Genomic DNA, 18,693 nt, shown 5'->3' on the forward strand with positions numbered 1-18,693 from the left:
AAGTGACTCCCTCTAAGGTAATTGGCAAAGGAGCCAGAGGGGGAGATGAGATTTTATTTTATTTTTTGGCACAGCGAGTTGTTCTGATCTGCCTGAAAGCAGATTCAATAGAATCGTTCCAAAGGGTAAAGACTTGAAAGGGAAGAATTTGCAGGGCTGTAGGGAAAGAACAGAGCAGTTGGATGAATCAGAGAGTCCTTTCAAAGAGATAGCAGGGGCACAATGGGCTGAATGGACTCCTCCTGCAGCCTGTCAATCTCAGCCTCCTGCTTTTGTGCAGGTTAAAAGGGACAGATTTCAGTGCAGCCTCTTCCCTGTATCTGTATTTAAAGAGACGAGTTTCTCTTTAGCTGAGTGACCGATATAACAATTGGTTGGAGGCCCTTTTCCCAGTCAGTCCTCCAGCAGCTTCCTGTCTCTCTATCAGTGCGACGCCCAGGGCAGTTTCCCAACTGGGGCGCAGGCTCTATTATTCTCAGCTAAATTCAGCCCTCAGCTCCGTCGCCTGGCTGTCATTGACACGAGCAACAGAGAGACAGAAAGGTGCCCCAGGCTCAAATGGGAAGTCGAAACTTGTGTCTCTAAACCAACACTTCAACATTTGTCATCAAATCCATGTTATTTACACTGGGGGGTTTTATTATTAGATTTAGACACTGGAGGGAAAGGGTGGAGATTTTTAAAGGGTAACTTTCTCTTTCTAACTTTGTACTGTCTATAGTGACAGCCGTGGCTCAGTGGAGAACACTCTCACCTCTGAGTCAGAAGGTTGTGAGTTCAAATCCCAATCCAGGACCTGAGGACAAAAATCAAATCCAACATTCCTCACCCAGCTCTGAGGGAGTGCTACACTGTCAGAACAGCCTTCTTTCAAATAAGATGTTAAACTGAGGCCCTGTCTGCCCCTCTCAGGTGGATGTAAAAGATCCCACAGCCACTATTTGGAAGAAGAGCAGGGGAGTTATCCCCGGTGTCCTGGCCAATATTTATCCCTCAATCAACATCACTAAAAACACATCATCCGCTCATTATCACATTGCTGTTTGTGGGATCTTGCTGTGTGTAAATTGGCTGCTGCTTTTCCTACATTACAACAGTGACTACACTTCAAACATACTTCATTGGCTGGAAAGCTCTTTGGGACGTCCTGTGGTTGTGAAAGGCGCTATAGAAATGCAAGTGTTTAAATTGAAGATTTCTGTTCTCTGATCTTGTTATCTGGAACTGAGTTGATTTCAGCCACTCCCAACTTACCATTGAATAAATTCACTTTGGTTCAGACAAGACTTTAACCAATTAAGGCAAAGGCAGAATTCTCTGGATAGTAAACTTAAAAAGAAGTTTATTCAATGACAAAGGTTTTCTGAATAACTTTAAGACATTGACTTTTACAACTTCATGCGGGTGATCAGTCCATAGACGCGTAACCCTCTCTGGCTCCTCCTTTGACAGGAATTCTTGTGGAATTCAGCCTTGGGAGTCTGGCTCCTTCTTTGACAGGAATTTTCTAGGAACTCAGCCTCAGGAGTCTTGGCTGGCAAGGAAGACCTTCAGAACCTTTACTTTTATCCCCAAAGTGACCATTACCTCGTGGGCCTGTTGTAACATGACAATTGGTCAATTTGGTCAATTTAATTTAGCTGGATCCCCAATTACTTATATCACCTTCTCTCATTATCTTAGACAGGAGTACAATAGAACTGGTTCATACTATCCCTTTATCTGATTCTATACTATCCCTTACACAGTTTCAAATGTTGAGGTTAATCAGAGCTTGAAGATCTCTCTCACCAGTACATTTGTCTTCATTGTACATTCTTTACATACACAACAATTAAGCTTTTACATTTTAAAGCAAATAAAACTCAGTCTTTTTCAATAACTACTGATTAATTATTGATGAATTAACTATAACTCAATTAGAACATAGAACAGTACAGCACAGAACAGGCCCTTCGGCCCACGATGTGCCGAGCTTTGTCTGAAACCCAGATCAAGCTATTTCCTCCCTATCATCCCGAAGTACTCCATGTGCCTATCCAATAGCTTCTTAAATGTTCCTAAAGTTTCTGACTCCACTATCCCTGCAGGCAGTCCATTCCACACCCCAACCACTCTCTGAGTAAAAAACCTACCTCGGACATCCTTCCTATATCTCCCACCATGAACCCTATAGTTATGCCCCCTAGTTACCGCTCCATTCACCCGAGGAAATAGTCTTTGAACGTTCACTCTATCTATCCCCTTCATCATCTTATAAACCTCTATCAAGTCTCCTCTCAACCTCCTCCGCTCCAAAGAGAAAAGCCCAAGTTCCCTCAACCTTTCCTCATAAGACCTATCCTCCAAACCAGGCAGCATCCTGGTAAATCTCCTTTGCACTCTTTCCAGTGTCTCCACATCCTTCTTGTAGTGAGGTGACCAAAACTGCACACAATATTCCAAATGTGGTCTCACCAAGGTCCTGTACAGTTGCAGCATAACCCCACGGCTCTTAAACTCAAACCCCCTGTTAATGAACGCCAACACACTATAGGCCTTCTTCACGGCTCTATCCACTTGAGTGGCAACCTTCAGAGATCTATGGATATGAACCCCAAGATCTCTCTGTTCCTCCACATTCTTCAGAACCCTACCTTTGACCCTGTAATCCACATTTAAATTTGTCCTACCAAAATGAATCACCTCGCATTTGTCAGGGTTAAACTCCATTTGCCATTTTTCAGCCCAGCTCTGCATCCTATCTATGTCTCTTTGCAGCCTACAACAGCCCTCCACCTCATCCACTACTCCACCAATCTTGGTGTCATCAGCAAATTTACTGATCCACCCTTCAGCCCCCTCCTCCAAGTCATTTATAAAAATTACAAAGAGCAGAGGACCAAGCACTGATCCCTGTGGCACTCTGCTGGTAACCGGTTTCCAGTCCGAAAATTTTCCATCCACCACCACCCTCTGTCTTCTGTTAGATAGCCAGTTACCTATCCAATCGGCCAAATTTCCCTCTATCCCACACATCCTTACTTTCTTCATAAGCCGACCATGGGGGACTTTATCAAACGCCTTACTAAAATCCATGTATATGACATCAACTGCACTACCTTCATCTACACACTTAGTTACCTCCTCAAAAAATTCTATCAAATTTGTGAGGCAAGACTTGCCCTTCACAAATCCATGCTGACTATCCCGGATTAAGCTGCATCTTTCTAAATGGTCGTAAATCCTATCCCTAAGGACCTTTTCCATCAACTTACCGACCACCGAAGTAAGACTAACCGGCCTATAATTACCAGGGTCATTTCTATTCCCTTTCTTAAACAGAGGAACAACATTCGCCACTCTCCAGTCCTCTGGCACCACCCCCGTGTAAGAAGTTTAACAACACCAGGTTAAAGTCCAACAGGTTTATTTGGTAGCAAAAGCCACACAAGCTTTCGGAGCTCTTAGCCCCTTCTTCAGGTGAGTGGGAATTCTGTTCACAAACAGAGCTTATAAAGACACAGACTCAATTTACATGAATAATGGTTGGAATGCGAATACTTACAACTAATCAAGCGCAGAGTCGCTGAGCAGAAACTGATAGCCAAGTTCCGCACACACGAGGACGGCCTCAACCGGGATATTGGGTTCATGTCACACTATTTGTAACTCCCACAGTTGCGTGGACCTGCAGAGTTTCACTGGCTGTCTTGTCTGGAGACAATACACATCTTTTTAGCCTGTCTTGATGCTCTCTCCACTCACATTGTTTCGTTTCTTAAAGACTTGATTAGTTGTAAGTATTCACATTCCAACCATTATTCATGTAAATTGAGTCTGTGTCTTTATAAGCTCTGTTTGTGAACAGAATTCCCACTCACCTGAAGAAGGGGCTAAGAGCTCCGAAAGCTTGTGTGGCTTTTGCTACCAAATAAACCTGTTGGACTTTAACCTGGTGTTGTTAAACTTCTTACTGTGTTTACCCCAGTCCAACGCCAGCATCTCCACATCATGACCACCCCCGTGAACAGTGAGGACCCAAAGATCAATGCCAAAGGCTCTGCTATCTCATCCCTTGCCTCCCAAAGAATCCTAGGATATATTTCATCAGGCTCAGGGGACTTATCAACTTTCAGTTTATTCAAAATTGCTAGTACATCTTCCCTCCGAACATCTACTTCCTCCAGCCTATCAGCCTGTGACACCATCGCTTCCTCAAAAACATGGCCCCTCTCCTTGGTGAACACCGAAGAAAAGTATTCATTCATCACCTCTCCTATCTCTTCTGACTCCATGCACAAATTCCCACTGCCGTCCTTGACCGGCCCCAGCCTCACCCTGGTCATTCTTTTATTCCTCACATAAGAGTAAAAAGCCTTGGGGTTTTCCTTGATCCGACCCGCCAAGGACTTCTCATGCCCCCTCCTAGCTCTCCTAAGCCCCTTTTTCAGCTCATTTCTTGCTAACTTGTAACCCTCCATCGAGCCAACTGAACCTTGTTTTCTCAACCTAACATACGCTTCCTTCTTCATCTTGACAAGACATTCCACCTCTTTTGTGAACCATGGTTCCCTCACTCGGCCATTTCCTCTCTGCCTGGCAGGGACATACCTATCAAGGACACGCAGTATTTGTTCCTTGAAAAAGTTCCACTTATCATTAGTGCCTTTGCCTGACAATTTTTGTTCCCATCCTATGCTTCCTAATTCCCGCCTGATTGCATCATAATTACCTCTCCCCCAATTGTAAACTATGCCCTGCCGTATGGCCCTCTCCCTCTCCATTGCAATAACATAAGACACCGAATTGTGGTCACTATCTCCAAAGTGCTCTCCCACAACCAAATCCAACACTTGGCCCGGCTCATTTCCCATTACCAAATCCAATGTGGCCCCACCTCTTGTCGGCTTATCCACATATTGTGTCAGGAACCCCTCCTGCACACACTGCACAAAAACTGCCCCATCCAAACTATTCGACCTATAAAGGTTCCAATCAATATTTGGAAAGTTAAAGTCACCCATGACAACTACCCTGTGACCTCCACACCTATCCATAATCTGCTTAGCAATTTCTTGCTCCACATCTCTATTACTATTTGGGGGCCTATAGTGAACTCCTAACAACGTGACTGCTCCTTTCCTATTCCTAACCTCAGCCCATATTACCTCTGTAGGCAGATCCCCTTCGAAATGCCTTTCTGCAGCCGTTACACTCTCCTTGATTAACAGTGCCACTCCTCCACCTCTTTTACCAGCTACCCTACACTTACTGAAACATCTATACCCCGGAACTTCCAACAACAATTAAGGCTCATGACTTACTCATCTGTTCATGACTGGTAGCTAATATATACAGTAATATTTAATGAACACTTTTGGTTAATGCAATGTGGTTGACTCTCAACTGCCCTCTGAACAAGGGCATTGAGGGATGGGCAATAAATGCTGATGTGGAGATGCCGGCGTTGGACTGGGGTGAACACAGTAAGAGTTTTAACAACACCAGGTTAAAGTCCAACAGGTTTATTTGGTAGCATACCATACCATACCATCCAGTCACATATTTGCTACCAAATAAACCTGTTGGACTTTAACCTGGTGTTGTTAAAACTCTTACAATAAATGCTGGCCAGCCCGTGATGCCCATGTGTCAAAACTGAATAAGGTTAATACAAGATAAACTGCTTCAAAAAGACACTTAGTGGAAGCCAATATCTTTCTTCCTTGAACTGAACATTCAACCTCATTCTTGAACCAGATGTGACAGAATATAATGTCCTCAACTGGTCAAATTGATAGAAGGAATGATTAGTTTATACAATTTCTGCCTGCTAAGCATTTAGGTGAATCCAACATTAATTTTAAAAATAAAACTCCAGTCACATGTTAGAGTTGAAAATGGCTTCCTTGACCTTGTTGCCGAGAATGTTCGAAGAGCCAGCGTGGGCACAATGGGTCACACGGCTTCCTTTGTGTGTTCGTTGTTCATCATTTGCACTTGAAGAAAGTGTCAATACTCACTTTCTATGAGGGGGATGAAGCAGAGAGAATGGAATGTTTCCAAAAGGAAATTGGATGGGCAATTGAGGGAAATCAATCTACAGGGACACAACAGGTTTAAGAAGGGTAGCAAGGATAATCCAGGTAATTACAGGCCGGTGAGCCTTACGTCAGTAGTAGGAAAATTATTGGCGAGGACTCTTCGAGACAGGATTTACTCCCACTTGGAAATAAGTGGACATATTAGCGAGAGGCAACATGGTTTTGTGAAGGGGAGGTTGTGTCTTGATCGAGTTTTTTGAGGAAGTGACAAAGGTGATTGATGAGGGTAGGGCAGTGGATGTCGTCTACATGGACTTCAGTAAGGCCTTTGACAAGGTCCCTCATGGCAGACTGGTGCAGAAGGTGAAGTCGCACAGGATCAGAGGTGAGCTGGCGAGATGGATACAGAACTGGCTCGGTCATAGAAAACAGAGGGTAGCAGTGGAAGGGTGTGTTTCTGAATGGAGGGCTGTGACAAGTGGTGTTCCTCAGGGATCAGTGCTGGGACCTTTGCTGTTTGTAATATATATAAATGATTTGGAGGAAAATGTAACTGGTTTGATTAGTAAGTTTGCGGATGATACAAAGGTTGGTGGATTTGCAGATGATGATGAGGACCGTCAGAGGATACAGCAGGATATAGATCGGTTGGAGACTTGGGCGGAGAGATGGCAGATGGAGTTTAATATGGACAAATGTGAGGTTACGCATTTTGGAAGGTCTAATACAGAGAGGAAATATACAGTAAATGGCAGAACCCTTCAGAGTATTGATAGGCAGAGGGATCTGGGTGTACAGGTACACAGGTCACTGAAAGTGGCAATGCAGGTGGAGAAGGTAGTCAAGAAGGCATACGGCATGCTTGCCTTCATCGGCCGGGGCATTGAGTTTAAAAATTGGCAAGTCATGTTGCAGATTTATAGAACCTTAGTTAGGCCGCACTTGGAATATAGTGTTCAATTCTGGTCGCCACACTATCAGAATGATGTGGAGGCTTTGGAGAGGGGACAGAAAAGATGCACCAGAATGTTGCCTGGAATGGAGGGCATTAGTTGTGAGGAGAGGTTGGAGAAACTTAGTTTGTTCTCACTGGAACGACGGAGGTTGAGGGGCGACCTGATAGAAGTCTACAAGATTATGAGGGGCATGGACAGAGTGGATAGTCAAAGCTTTATCCCAGGGTGGAAGAGTCAATTACTAGGGGGCGTAAGTTTAAAGTGCAAGGGGCAATGTTGAAAGGAGATGTACGAGGCAATTTTTTATAACACAGAGGATGGTGGGTGCCTGGAACTCACTGCTGGGGGAGGTAGTGGAAGCAGATTCGATAGTGAGTTTTAAGGGGAGTCTGGACAAGTACATGAATAGGATGGGAATAGAGGGACATGGTCCCCGGAAGAGTAGGGGGTTTTAGTTCAGTCGGGCAGCGTGGTCGGTGCAGGCTTGGAGGGCCGAAGGGCCTGTTCCTGTGCTGTAATTTTCATTCTTCTTTGTTCTTTCTTTGTTCTTTGAACTGCTGCAACGCCAGAGGTGTAAGTACATCCACAGTGCAGTTAGGGAGGGATTTCCAACCACACATTTCAGACTTTCACTGGACTGTAGGTGGATACCAGATTGATATATTCCATTCAACCACTCCCAAGGTGAGTTATTCCAATTCCTTTATTGTCCAGGACAATATATTCACAATATCTTTAAAACAGAAATTAAACATTCCCATTTGATTTCAGGTATTAACATATTCTGTTAGTTTGTTCTTTATTGTCGATCTCAGGCTGGGGTTGTTCCCCTTGGAGCAAAGGAGGTTGAGGGGAGATTTGATAGAGGTGGACAAGATTCTGACAGGTTTAGATAAGGTGGACAAAGAAAAGCTGTTCCCATTAGCTGACGGGACAAGGACGAGGGGGGTCACAGATTTATAGTTTTGGGTCAGAGAGGAAGGGGGGGATGTGAGGAAGAATATTTTGATGCAGCGAATGGTAATGAGCTGGAACTCGCTGCCTACGAGGGTGGAGGAAGTGGAGACAATAAACAATTACAAAGGAAATTGGATGGGCATTTGGGGTGTTTCAAACAGAATTAGTGACTAAATATCTCTGAACTTCCTCACACCCGGTCACTCTGTGATCCTTGTGAAATTTGAAACCAGGTGTGATGAACCATAGATGGTTACCACTATGGGTACTGAACCATAGATGGTTACCACTATGGGTACTTGTACATATGTTACTCTTGTTACTGTTGGGGTTAGGGTTGGGGTGTTCCACCTGTTGGCATTGTTCTGTGGTACACTCCGTTTGGCTCCGCCTTCCTATAGGAGTATAAAGGTCACTGCTACTTCCTAGTGACCCTTTAGTCTGGGCTAGTATTGTTAAGCAGTGTGCTCTATTCTTGTTGCGAATAAAAGCCTTTATTTCCCGAGTACGATCTAGCCTCTCGAGTGAATTAATCGCGCATCACCAGGTATTCGCAACAAGACTCAAAGAGCATCTGCCCACTGGAGGCAAAGTTGTGAGACCGGCCAGTCCAGCAGAAAGAAACCCCCCGACCCTCCCCATTGACCAACTGTGAGAATGAACAAAATGCAGTCCTGGATGTAACTGAGAGCAGAAACAATAACAGCAGAATCCAACCTCTGGAATCACTCGTGAACTCGCTGGTGTCTCAGCAGCTGGGATGAAACTCTGAAGCCCTTCCCATACGGAGAGCAGGTGAACGATTTCTCCCCAGTGCGAACTCGCTGATGTGTCTGTTGGTGGGATGACTGAGTGAATCTCTTCCCACACTGAGAGCAGGTGAAGGGCCTCTCCCCAGTGTGAACTCACTCATGTGCCTGCAAGCCGGAAAACTGACTGAATCCCTCCCCACACTGAGGGTGATCAATGGCCTCTCCCCAGTGTGAACTCACTGGTGTGTCTGCAGGCGGGATGACAGAATGAATCCATTTCACACTGAGAGCAGATGAACGGCCTCTCCCCAGTGTGGCTGCGGCGATGAGCCTTCAGTAGAGATGAGACTCTGTATCCCTTCCCACAGTCCGCACATTTCCATGGTTTCTCCATGGTGCAGGTGTCCTTGCCTCTCTCTTGGGTGGACAATCAGTTGAAGCCTCGTCCACACACAGAACACGAGTACCGTCTCTCCCTGCTGTGAATGGTGTGATATTTATTCAGGCTGTGTAACTGGTTAAAGCTCTTTAGTCAGTGCTCTGGAACACTCTCACTTGAGTGTGGCAGTGTGTTGGTGCTTTTCCAGTCACTGGTGACCGAAGTCTTTTCAAATCGACAGACCAGAGAATCATTTCTTCTTCTAGATTCAAAAGCTAATGATATTCAGGTCCCAAGGAATATGACTGTCTAATCTAGACGTGACGTTTGAGATTTTGGCCTGTGATTCCTCTTTCAATATCCTCTAAATGCTCCTTCATCAGGTGAGTGGTGGCAAAAGGAGAAAAAGGATAAGGATGATAAAGTCTGGGTTCTGATTCTCCGAGCCCATGTAGAATTAACGAGTGAACCAGTTTATAAAGAACAGATGTTACCCATCCCTAACAAAAACTGATCAAATTAAAATAATTAGGTTGGGGAATATGACAAAAAAATTAATAGATGAAGTTTAAAATCATTTGTTTTAAACTGGGGGCCTGGAATGTGTTGCCGGGCAAGGTGGTGGAGGCGGACACACTGGGAACGTTTAAGACTTATCTAGACAGCTATATGAACGGAGTGGGAATGGAGGGATACAAAAGAGTGGTCTAGTTTGGACCAGGGAGCGGCGCGGGCTAATTGTTCTTTGTTTCTCATTTCAAGGCTTCATTCTATGATCATCTTGCTGGTGCCAGTACAGAGCGAGACTGCGGATAGTTGGGAACCTGTCTCGGGGGCAGGGAATTCAGATGGTGTTCGTAAAGCAGAAGTGGAAATGAATAGGGTTGGGAAGCATTTTCTGATCAGGGCCAGTGTGATCTCCTGGACTCGTTTCGATCGCCTCAGGGGGTCGGAGAGGAATTTCCCAGATTTTTTTTTCCCCATATTGGCCCTGGGGTTTTCACTCTGGGTTTTCGCCTCTCCCTGGAGATCACATGGTCTGGAATGGGGGGTGGGGGTGAGTTAATAGGTTGTGATGAACAAAGCATCGTAGCTGTGAGGGACAGCTCGGTGGATAGGATATTAGGATGTAGATAGGCTGGAAAATTGGGCGGGGATCCTGGATTCAGGATTCAATCCTGGACCGGGGAGCGGCGCGGGCTTGGAGGGCCGAAGGGCCTGTTCCTGTGCTGTGTTGTTCTTTGTTCTTTGTTTTAAACTTGTGTAAAGTGATGTAATTGTGTGCCAAGATTTTTCTGCTCACTCCCCACCCCTTTAGGTTCTGTAGAAAAGTTAACCCTTTCAGCAGACAGTTCATTTGTTTTTAAATTGCCCGGAAACTCATGTGTCTATTTTAGTTTATAATTGAGGATTTATGGGAACCAGTTAAATGTAGAAATTTTATGCGTAGCCTGGAGGAATTTGGAATAACTGAGAATTTTATCGTGTTGTCGTCTCAACCCAAGATAAAGAACAAAGATTTTGCAGTTGGTAACGTATTTGGGTTTTTAAAATCAACAAAAACGAGATGTTGCCTATAAAATCAGGCCTTGGAAGTTGGCTTAAAAACGTTTAGACTGAAGGATCTTGTATCTTATTCAAGGAGTTGTGATCTTGTGGCGCTCTGTCGCTTTAGGAAGCTATCGCTGCGAGAGAGAATGCTGAGGATTCATTGTTTGAAATTTACGAGCTGTGAGAACCTGTGTGTTTCGTTTATTTTATGTGGATGTTTGTAGACGTGTTTTATCATTGTTTTGGGCTACATTTGTTAAGGTTTATCTTTCTGGGGAATTAACTTTATCTTGAGTCTTTAATTAAAGGCATTTCTGAAAGTTTAAAAACAGAACCACAAGGACGCTTAAGTAATTCATTCTGGTTATTGTTGTAAAGCACATGCTCAGTTTCTCTGTTTGTGTGTGGGTATTTGTGGGTTGAAAGCTTCAAGCTTTGAAGTTTTCTGTCCGTGATTTAAATCAAACAGATTTTTAAAAAAGGAAGTGTGATTAATAAAGCTTTTTTTTTTCAAAAGTTATGAACCTGGAACCATATTTACTGGCCAGAGACAGGATTCCAGGATATTGTAGTAAACATGCAGGAATTTTAATCCGGATACAATTCACACATGTGAGAATGAGAGTTTTAATTTGTAATGGTTATTTAAAATTTGGGACATGTGAAATGATTCTGACCAATCCTGTGTTGGATTGATCTTGGGTTAAACTTCCTGTCGGATCCAAAGATTTATTTCTGATCTAATTAGCACAATGAAAAGGAAAATTCTGGAATTGGATATTGAAGAAAAGAGTTTAAAAGGAGATTATTAAATAGAAATGATTCCTAGACCGTGCGGTTGGTAGGTTAAAACAAAGGAAGGGTGCTGACGTCCAACTGAGAACTTTTAATCCACTCTTTTTCAAACTGAGGGAGTCTATGTACAAAGAAAGCCCCAAGGATGGTAGATAAGGGGGTCTGGAAAACATCATGATGGGGGCACCTATCTGTTCATGAGATGATCACAAAGCCCCATAATGCCCAGATACTAATTTCATTGGACCTATATATAATGTCTGTAATCTATAACCATTCTGATTGGATTGTGTCCAGCCGGGATGAGCTGAGTAACTGTATAAGAATTGATGATATTCTTTGTTGGGTGGAGTTGTACATGGTCAGGCCCTGTGGCTTCTCCCCGCTGGCCTAACTCAATAAACTGTCGATTGAATCAGGCTTGAGTGTTGAATGATTCTTCTGAGTTCATTCCCCCAAAACACACTGGGTACATTACCACTGGAGACCAGGTCTCGCCAAAAACTTCAGACAATACTCTAAATCTTTGTCTCGTCACTGGATGCAGGTGAGGTCCCAGAGGATTGGAGGATAGCTAATGTGGTCTCGTTATTTAAGAAGGGTAGGAAGGATAACCCGGGTAATTATAGGCCGGTGAGCTTGACGTCCGTGGTGGGGAAGTTGTTGGAGAAGATCTCCCTGGAAAGACGGAGGATGAGGGGAGACCTAATAGAGGTGTATAAAATTATGAAAGACATGGATAGGGTGAACGGTGGGAAGCTTTTCCCCAGGTTGGTGGTGACGTTCACAAGGGGGCATAGGTTCAAGGTGAGGGTGGGGGAGGTTTAACACGGATATCAGAAGGACATATTTTACACAGAGGTTGGTGGGGGCCTGGAATGCGCTGCCGGGCAAGGTGGTGGAGGCGGACACACTGGGAACGTTTAAGACTTATCTAGATAGCCACATGAACGGAGTGGGAATGGAGGGATACAAAAGAATGGTCTAGTTTGGACCAGGGAGCGGCGCGGGCTTGGAGGGCCGAAGGGCCTGTTCCTGTGCTGTGTTGTTCTTTCTTCTTTGTTTAATACAAAGACTCACCAAAGGCAGTGTCCCAGTTTAAAGACGTATCTTTTGTTTGACCAATCATCAAAGGGAGAAATCATTGGACAGCGTAATTGGACATCGCGAGGGGGATAGAATATAAAAGCAGAGATGTCTTGCTGCATCTGTACAGGGCATTGGTGAGGCCGCAGCTGGAATACTGTGTGCAGTATTGGTCCCCTTATTTGCGGAAGGATATATTGGCCTTGGAGGGAGTGCAGAGAAGGTTCACCAGGTTGATACCGGAGATGAGGGGTGTTGATTATGAGGAGAGACTGAGCAGATTGGGTTTGTACTCGTTGGAATTTAGAAGGCTGAGCGGGGATCTTATAGAGACCTATAAGATAATAAAGGGGCTAGATAGGGTAGAGGTGGAAAGATTCTTTCCACTTAGAAAGGAAGCTCGAACTAGAGGGCACAGCCTCAAAATAAAGGGGGGTCAGTTTAGGACAGAGTTGAGGAGGAACTTCTTCTCTCAGAGGGTGGTGAATCTCTGGAATTCTCTGCCCACTGAAGTGGTGGAGGCTACCTCGTTGAATATGTTTAAATCACGGATAGATGGATTCCTGATCGGTAAGGGAATTAGGGGTTATAGGGATCAGGCGGGTAAGTGGAACTGATCCACGTCAGATCAGCCATGATCTTATTGAATGGCGGGGCAGGCTCGAGGGGCTAGATGGCCTACTCCTGCTCCTATTTCTTATGTTCTTATGTAATGCCTCTCCAGAAGAGAAGCATCCTGATCTCTCCAATAACTCTGATATACAATGCTTCGGCTGGATCAATTATACATTGAAGTCGGGAATGGGTTAATGAACTTTGTCACACTTAAGCATTAAGACCCGAAGTCTGTGATTTTGTTGAGAACACTGCAGAGTCCATGTTTTTGTCAGAGTTCGGTGTTTTTCATGTCTGTGCCAGATAAGAGGAACAGCTATTCTTGTTATTAAGAAATGCGATTAACCCAGCTCGAAATAAGCTAAACAGTCTCCATTTTAATGTACCCCTTTGTTTAACACGATGGAGTTGACATGTATGACTTCTGTCTTTGTATAACCATAGATTCATATATATATATTCATCATACGTTATTCATCTTATCCTGATATAAAGTATTATACAAACCTGTATGGAGATTAGTTAACTTGTTTGTGCAAAACCTGTGATGTTGTTTCAAGGATATAAATGACGAACAATCGTGGCCTTGGAGATCGAACAAACTACGCAGAGGAAGATACTGCTAATACAACAAGAATCTCACCATGAACAATGACAGACATCTCAGAGAATTGCAATGTAATGAGGGCGGGAACAGGGACATATATAAACTCTGTTCTTACTTGTGTTCGAAGAGAAGGCTGGGGGTCCACTGTTAGGAATGTCACTTCTCCCACAATTGTGAAAATAAACACTGCATTTTGATCCACTAATAGTGTCAGAGGTTTTTTACCTACAACATACATAGACATAGAACATAGAACAGTACAGCACAGAACAGGCCCTTCGGCCCACGATGTTGTGCCGAGCTTTATCTGAAACCAAGATCAAGCTATCCCACTCCCTATCATCCTGGTGTGCTCCATGTGCCTATCCAATAACCGCTTAAATGTTCCTAAAGTGTCTGACTCCACTATCACTGCAGGCAGTCCATTCCACACCCCAACCACTCTCTGCGTAAAGAACCTACCTCTGATATCCTTCCTGTATCTCCCACCATGAACCCTATGGTTATGCCCCCTTGTAATAGCTCCAACCACCCGAGGAAATAGTCTTTGAACGTTCACTCTATCTATCCCCTTCATCATTTTATAAACCTCTATTAAGTCTCCCCTCAGCCTCCTCCGCTCCAGAGAGAACAGCCCTAGCTCCCTCAACCTTTCCTCATAAGACCTACCCTCCAAACCAGGCAGCATCCTGGTAAATCTCCTCTGCACTCTTTCCAGCGCTTCCACATCCTTCTTATAGTGAGGTGACCAGAACTGCACACAATATTCCAAATGTGGTCTCACCAAGGTCCTGTACAGTTGCAGCATAACCCCACGGCTCTTAAACTCCAACCCCCTGTAAATAAAAGCTAACACACTATAGGCCTTCTTCACAGCTCTATCCACCTGAGTGGCAACCTTTAGAGAACTGTGGATGTGGACCCCAAGATCTCTCTGTTCCTCCACAGTCTTCAGAACCCTACCTTTGACCCTGTAATCCACATTTAAATTAGTCCTACCAAAATGAATCACCTCACATTTATCAGGGTTAAACTCCATTTGCCATTTTTCAGCCCAGCTTTGCATCCTATCTATGTCTCTTTGCAGCCTACAACAGCCCTCCACCTCATCCACTACTCCACCAATCTTGGTGTCATCAGCAAATTTACTGATCCACCCTTCAGCCCCCTCCTCTAAGTCATTAATGTAAATCACAAAGAGCAGAGGACCAAGCACTGATCCCTGTGGCACTCCGCTAGCAACCTGCCTCCAATCCGAAAATTTTCCATCCACCACCACCCTCTGTCTTCGATCAGACAGCCAGTTACCTATCCAATCCATTCTTCATATCAAATTCTCCTGCCTTTTATTAGGTGCGAACCAATCATTTTCAATACAAAAATATAATTAATTACACGTCATATACTTTAGCCAATTGCATTTTACCCTCTGATATAATGGGTTTTCATTGGTCCATAGAATCTGCATGCTTCCTCTCCTTATTGCTGACTCTATTTTCCCGATTGCTTCGCCATCCCAGACGCTCAGCTACAATGTTCCCACCGGCTCTCACTCCGTCACTGGCCAAACCAGACAAATGCACCTTCTCACGTCTGAGAAGACACCGTCTTGTCTGGCAGTGTGAATCAATCCTATTCATGAAGCTGCCTTGAGAACCTTTCTGTGAGAAACTTCACTGCTCAAGGTTGGCACATTCTGTGGCTTCAATGTTCCGAAGAATGTAGCCTGTCTGTAAATATCCCTGTACCATCATGCCTTGCAGCAGCCTGCCTTTGGCTAAAGTTTACAATTGCTTTTTAAGGTACAGCTAACATACATTTTAAAATCAGAAAATTCATGTTTAAATCAGAATTACTTGTTTAAATCTCTTACAGCGTTCACATGTGTGTAGACTGTTACCTTGTTAGCTTCTGAGTCTGATTTAGAGTCATTTAGCTCAATGCTGGTGGTTCTGTTAGTGTTTGAAATGCCTAATGGTTTAAAATTTCTCTAAGCTATTCTCTAAGCTATGGGCGGCACGGTAGCACAGTGGTTAGCACTGCTGCTTCACAGCTCCAGGGACCTGGGTTCGATTCCCGGCTCAGGTCACTGTCTGTGCGGAGTTTGCACATTCTCCCCATGTCTGCGTGGGCTTCCTCCGGGTGCTCCGGTTTCCTCCCACAGTCCAAAGATGTGCGGGTTAGGTTGATTGGCCAAGCTAAATTGCCCCTTAGTGTCCCGGGATGCGTAGGTTAGAGGGATTAGTGGGTAAATATGAGGGTTAGAGGGATTAGCAGGTAAATATGTCGGGATATGGGGATAGGGCCTGGGTGGGATTGTTGTCGGTGCAGACTCGATGGGCCGAATGGCCTCTTTCTGCACTGTGGGGGTTCTATGGTTCTATTCGGAATTTGCTCCAACAGCTTGTCATTGTGGAGCTCAGGGGAACAGCGCTGGAGGTCTGTGACCAGTGGTGTTCCGCAGGGCTCTGTACTGGGGCCTCTGCTATTTGTGATATATATAAATGATTTGGAAGAAGGTGTAACTGGTGTAATCAGCAAGTTTGCGGATGACATGAAGATGGCTGCACTTGCGGATAGCGAAGAGCATTGTCGGGCAATATAGCAGGATATAGATAGGCTGGAAAATTGGGCGGAGAGGTGGCAGATGGAGTTTAATGCGGATAAATGCGAAGTGATGCATTTTGGAAGAAATGTCGGGAAGAGTTATACAATAAATGGCAGAGTCATCAGGAGTATAGAAACACAGAGGGACCTAGGTGTGCAAGTCCACAAATCCTTGAAGGTGGCAACACAGGTGGAGAAGGTGGTGAAGAAGGCATATGGTATGCTTGCCTTTATAGGATAGGGTATAGAGTATAAAAGCTGGAGTCTGATGATGCAGCTGTATAGAACGCTGGTTAGGCCACATTTGGAATACTGCGTCCAGTTCTGGTCGCCGCACTACCAGAAGGACGTGGAGGCGTTAGAGAGAGTGCAGAGAAGGTTTACCAGGATGTTGCCTGGTATGGAGGGTCTTAGCTATGAGGAGAGATTGGGTAAACTGGGGTTGTTCTCCCTGGAAAGACGGAGAATGAGGGGAGATCTAATAGAGGTGTACAAGATTATGAAGGGTATAGATAGGGTGAACAGTGGGAAGCTTTTTCCCAGGTCGGAGGTGACGATCACGAGGGGTCACGGGCTCAAGGTGAGAGGGGCGAAGTATAACTCAGATATCAGAGGGACATTTTTTACACAGAGGGTGGTGGGGGCCTGGAATGCGCTGCCAAGTAGGGTGGTGGAGGCAGGCACGCTGACATCGTTTAAGACTTACCTGGATAGTCACATGAGCAGCCTGGGAATGGAGGGATACAAACGATTGGTCTAGTTGGACCAAGGAGCGGCACAGGCTTGGAGGGCCGAAGGGCCTGTTTCCTGTGCTGTACTGTTCTTTGTTCTTTGTTTTGGGAGTCTTGTGTCCGGCATGCAGACAATGTAGCCTGCCCATCGCAGTGTAACCAGTGCCTCGTTACTGGGAATGTTGGCCTGGGAGACGACACTCACATTGGTACGTCTATCCTGCCAGTGAATTTGCAGGATTTTGCGGAAGCAACATTGGTGACACCTCTCCAGGGATTTGAGGTGTCTGCTGTGCATTGTCCATGTTTGTGATGGATACAGGAGGGCAGGGACCACGGCTGCTCTGCAAACCATGAGCTTGGCGCTGGATTTGAGGTCTCGGGTTTTGAACACTCTGTTCCTCAGGGATCCGAAGCCTGCACTGGTGCATTGCAGTCAATGCTGGATTTCAATGTCTGCCTGTGCCGACAGGAGGCTCCCGAGGTGTGCAAAGTGATCCACCTTGTCCAGGCGCTCACCATGGATCTTGATGCTCGGCAGGGGGAGCAGGAGTGGGGTGGTAGGGAACCTTTGTTTCCCGGATGTTTAGTCTGAGGCCCATTCTCTCATATGCCTCAATGAATGTGTCGACGGTAGTTTGTAGATCAGCCTGAGTGTGTGCACAGACAGGCATTTTCTTCATTCATTCATGAGATATGGGTGTCGCTGGCTGGCCAGCATTTATTGCCCATCCCTAGTTGCCCGAGGGCATTTGAGAGTGAACCACATTGCTGTGTGGCTCTGGAGTCACATGCAGGCCAGACCAGGTAAGGACAGCAGATTTCCTTCTCTAAAGGACATTTAGTGGATCAGATAGGTTTTTCCGACAATCGACAATGAACATAGAGAACATAGAAGAGTACAGCACAGAACAGGCCCTTCGGCCCACGGTGTTGTGCCGAGCTTTATCTGAAACCAAGATCAAGCTATCCCACTCCCTATCATCCTGGTGTGCTCCATGTGCCTATCCAATAACCGCTTAAATGTTCCTAAAGTGTCTGACTCTTTAGGAACAGGGCGGCACGGTAGCACAGTGGTTAGCACTGCTGCTTCACAGCTCCAGGGTCCCGGGTTCGATTCCCGGCTCGGGTCACTGTCTGTGTGGAGTTTGCACATTCTCCTCGTGTCTGCGTGGGTTTCCTCCGGGTGCTCCGGTTTCCTCCCACAGTCCAAAGATGTGCGGGTTAGGTTGATTGGCCAGGTTAAAAATTGCCCCTTAGAGTCCTGAGATGCGTAGGTTAGAGGGATTAGCGGGTAAACTGTGTGGGGGTAGGGCCTGGGTGGGATTGTGGTCGGTGCAGACTCGATGGGCCGAATGGCCTCCTTCTGCACTGTAGGGATTCTATGATTCTATTCTATGATTCTATGACTCCACTATCACTGCAGGCAGTCCATTCCACACCCCAACCACTCTCTGCATAAAGAATGGTTTCATGATCATCAGCAGATACTTAATTTTTTTTATTGAATTCAAATGTCACCATCTGCCATGGCAGGATTCGAACCCAGGTCCCCAGAACGTGAGCTGAGTTTCTGGATTCATAGTCTATGATAATACCACTAGGCCATCACCTCCCACAAGTCTGCGTAC

General features: G+C 45.2%; 1 protein-coding gene across 1 annotated transcript in view; it reads right to left on the reverse strand.

Annotated features, from left to right (window-relative positions):
- Positions 1 to 18,693, reverse strand: part of LOC144480855 (uncharacterized) — a 57,939-nt gene that overhangs the window by 33,430 nt on the left and 5,816 nt on the right. The gene's annotated exons all lie outside the window — the stretch shown is intronic.

The sequence above is a fragment of the Mustelus asterias genome, chromosome 30 (assembly GCF_964213995.1).
Source record: "Mustelus asterias chromosome 30, sMusAst1.hap1.1, whole genome shotgun sequence".
NCBI classification, from domain to species: Eukaryota; Metazoa; Chordata; class Chondrichthyes; order Carcharhiniformes; family Triakidae; genus Mustelus; species Mustelus asterias.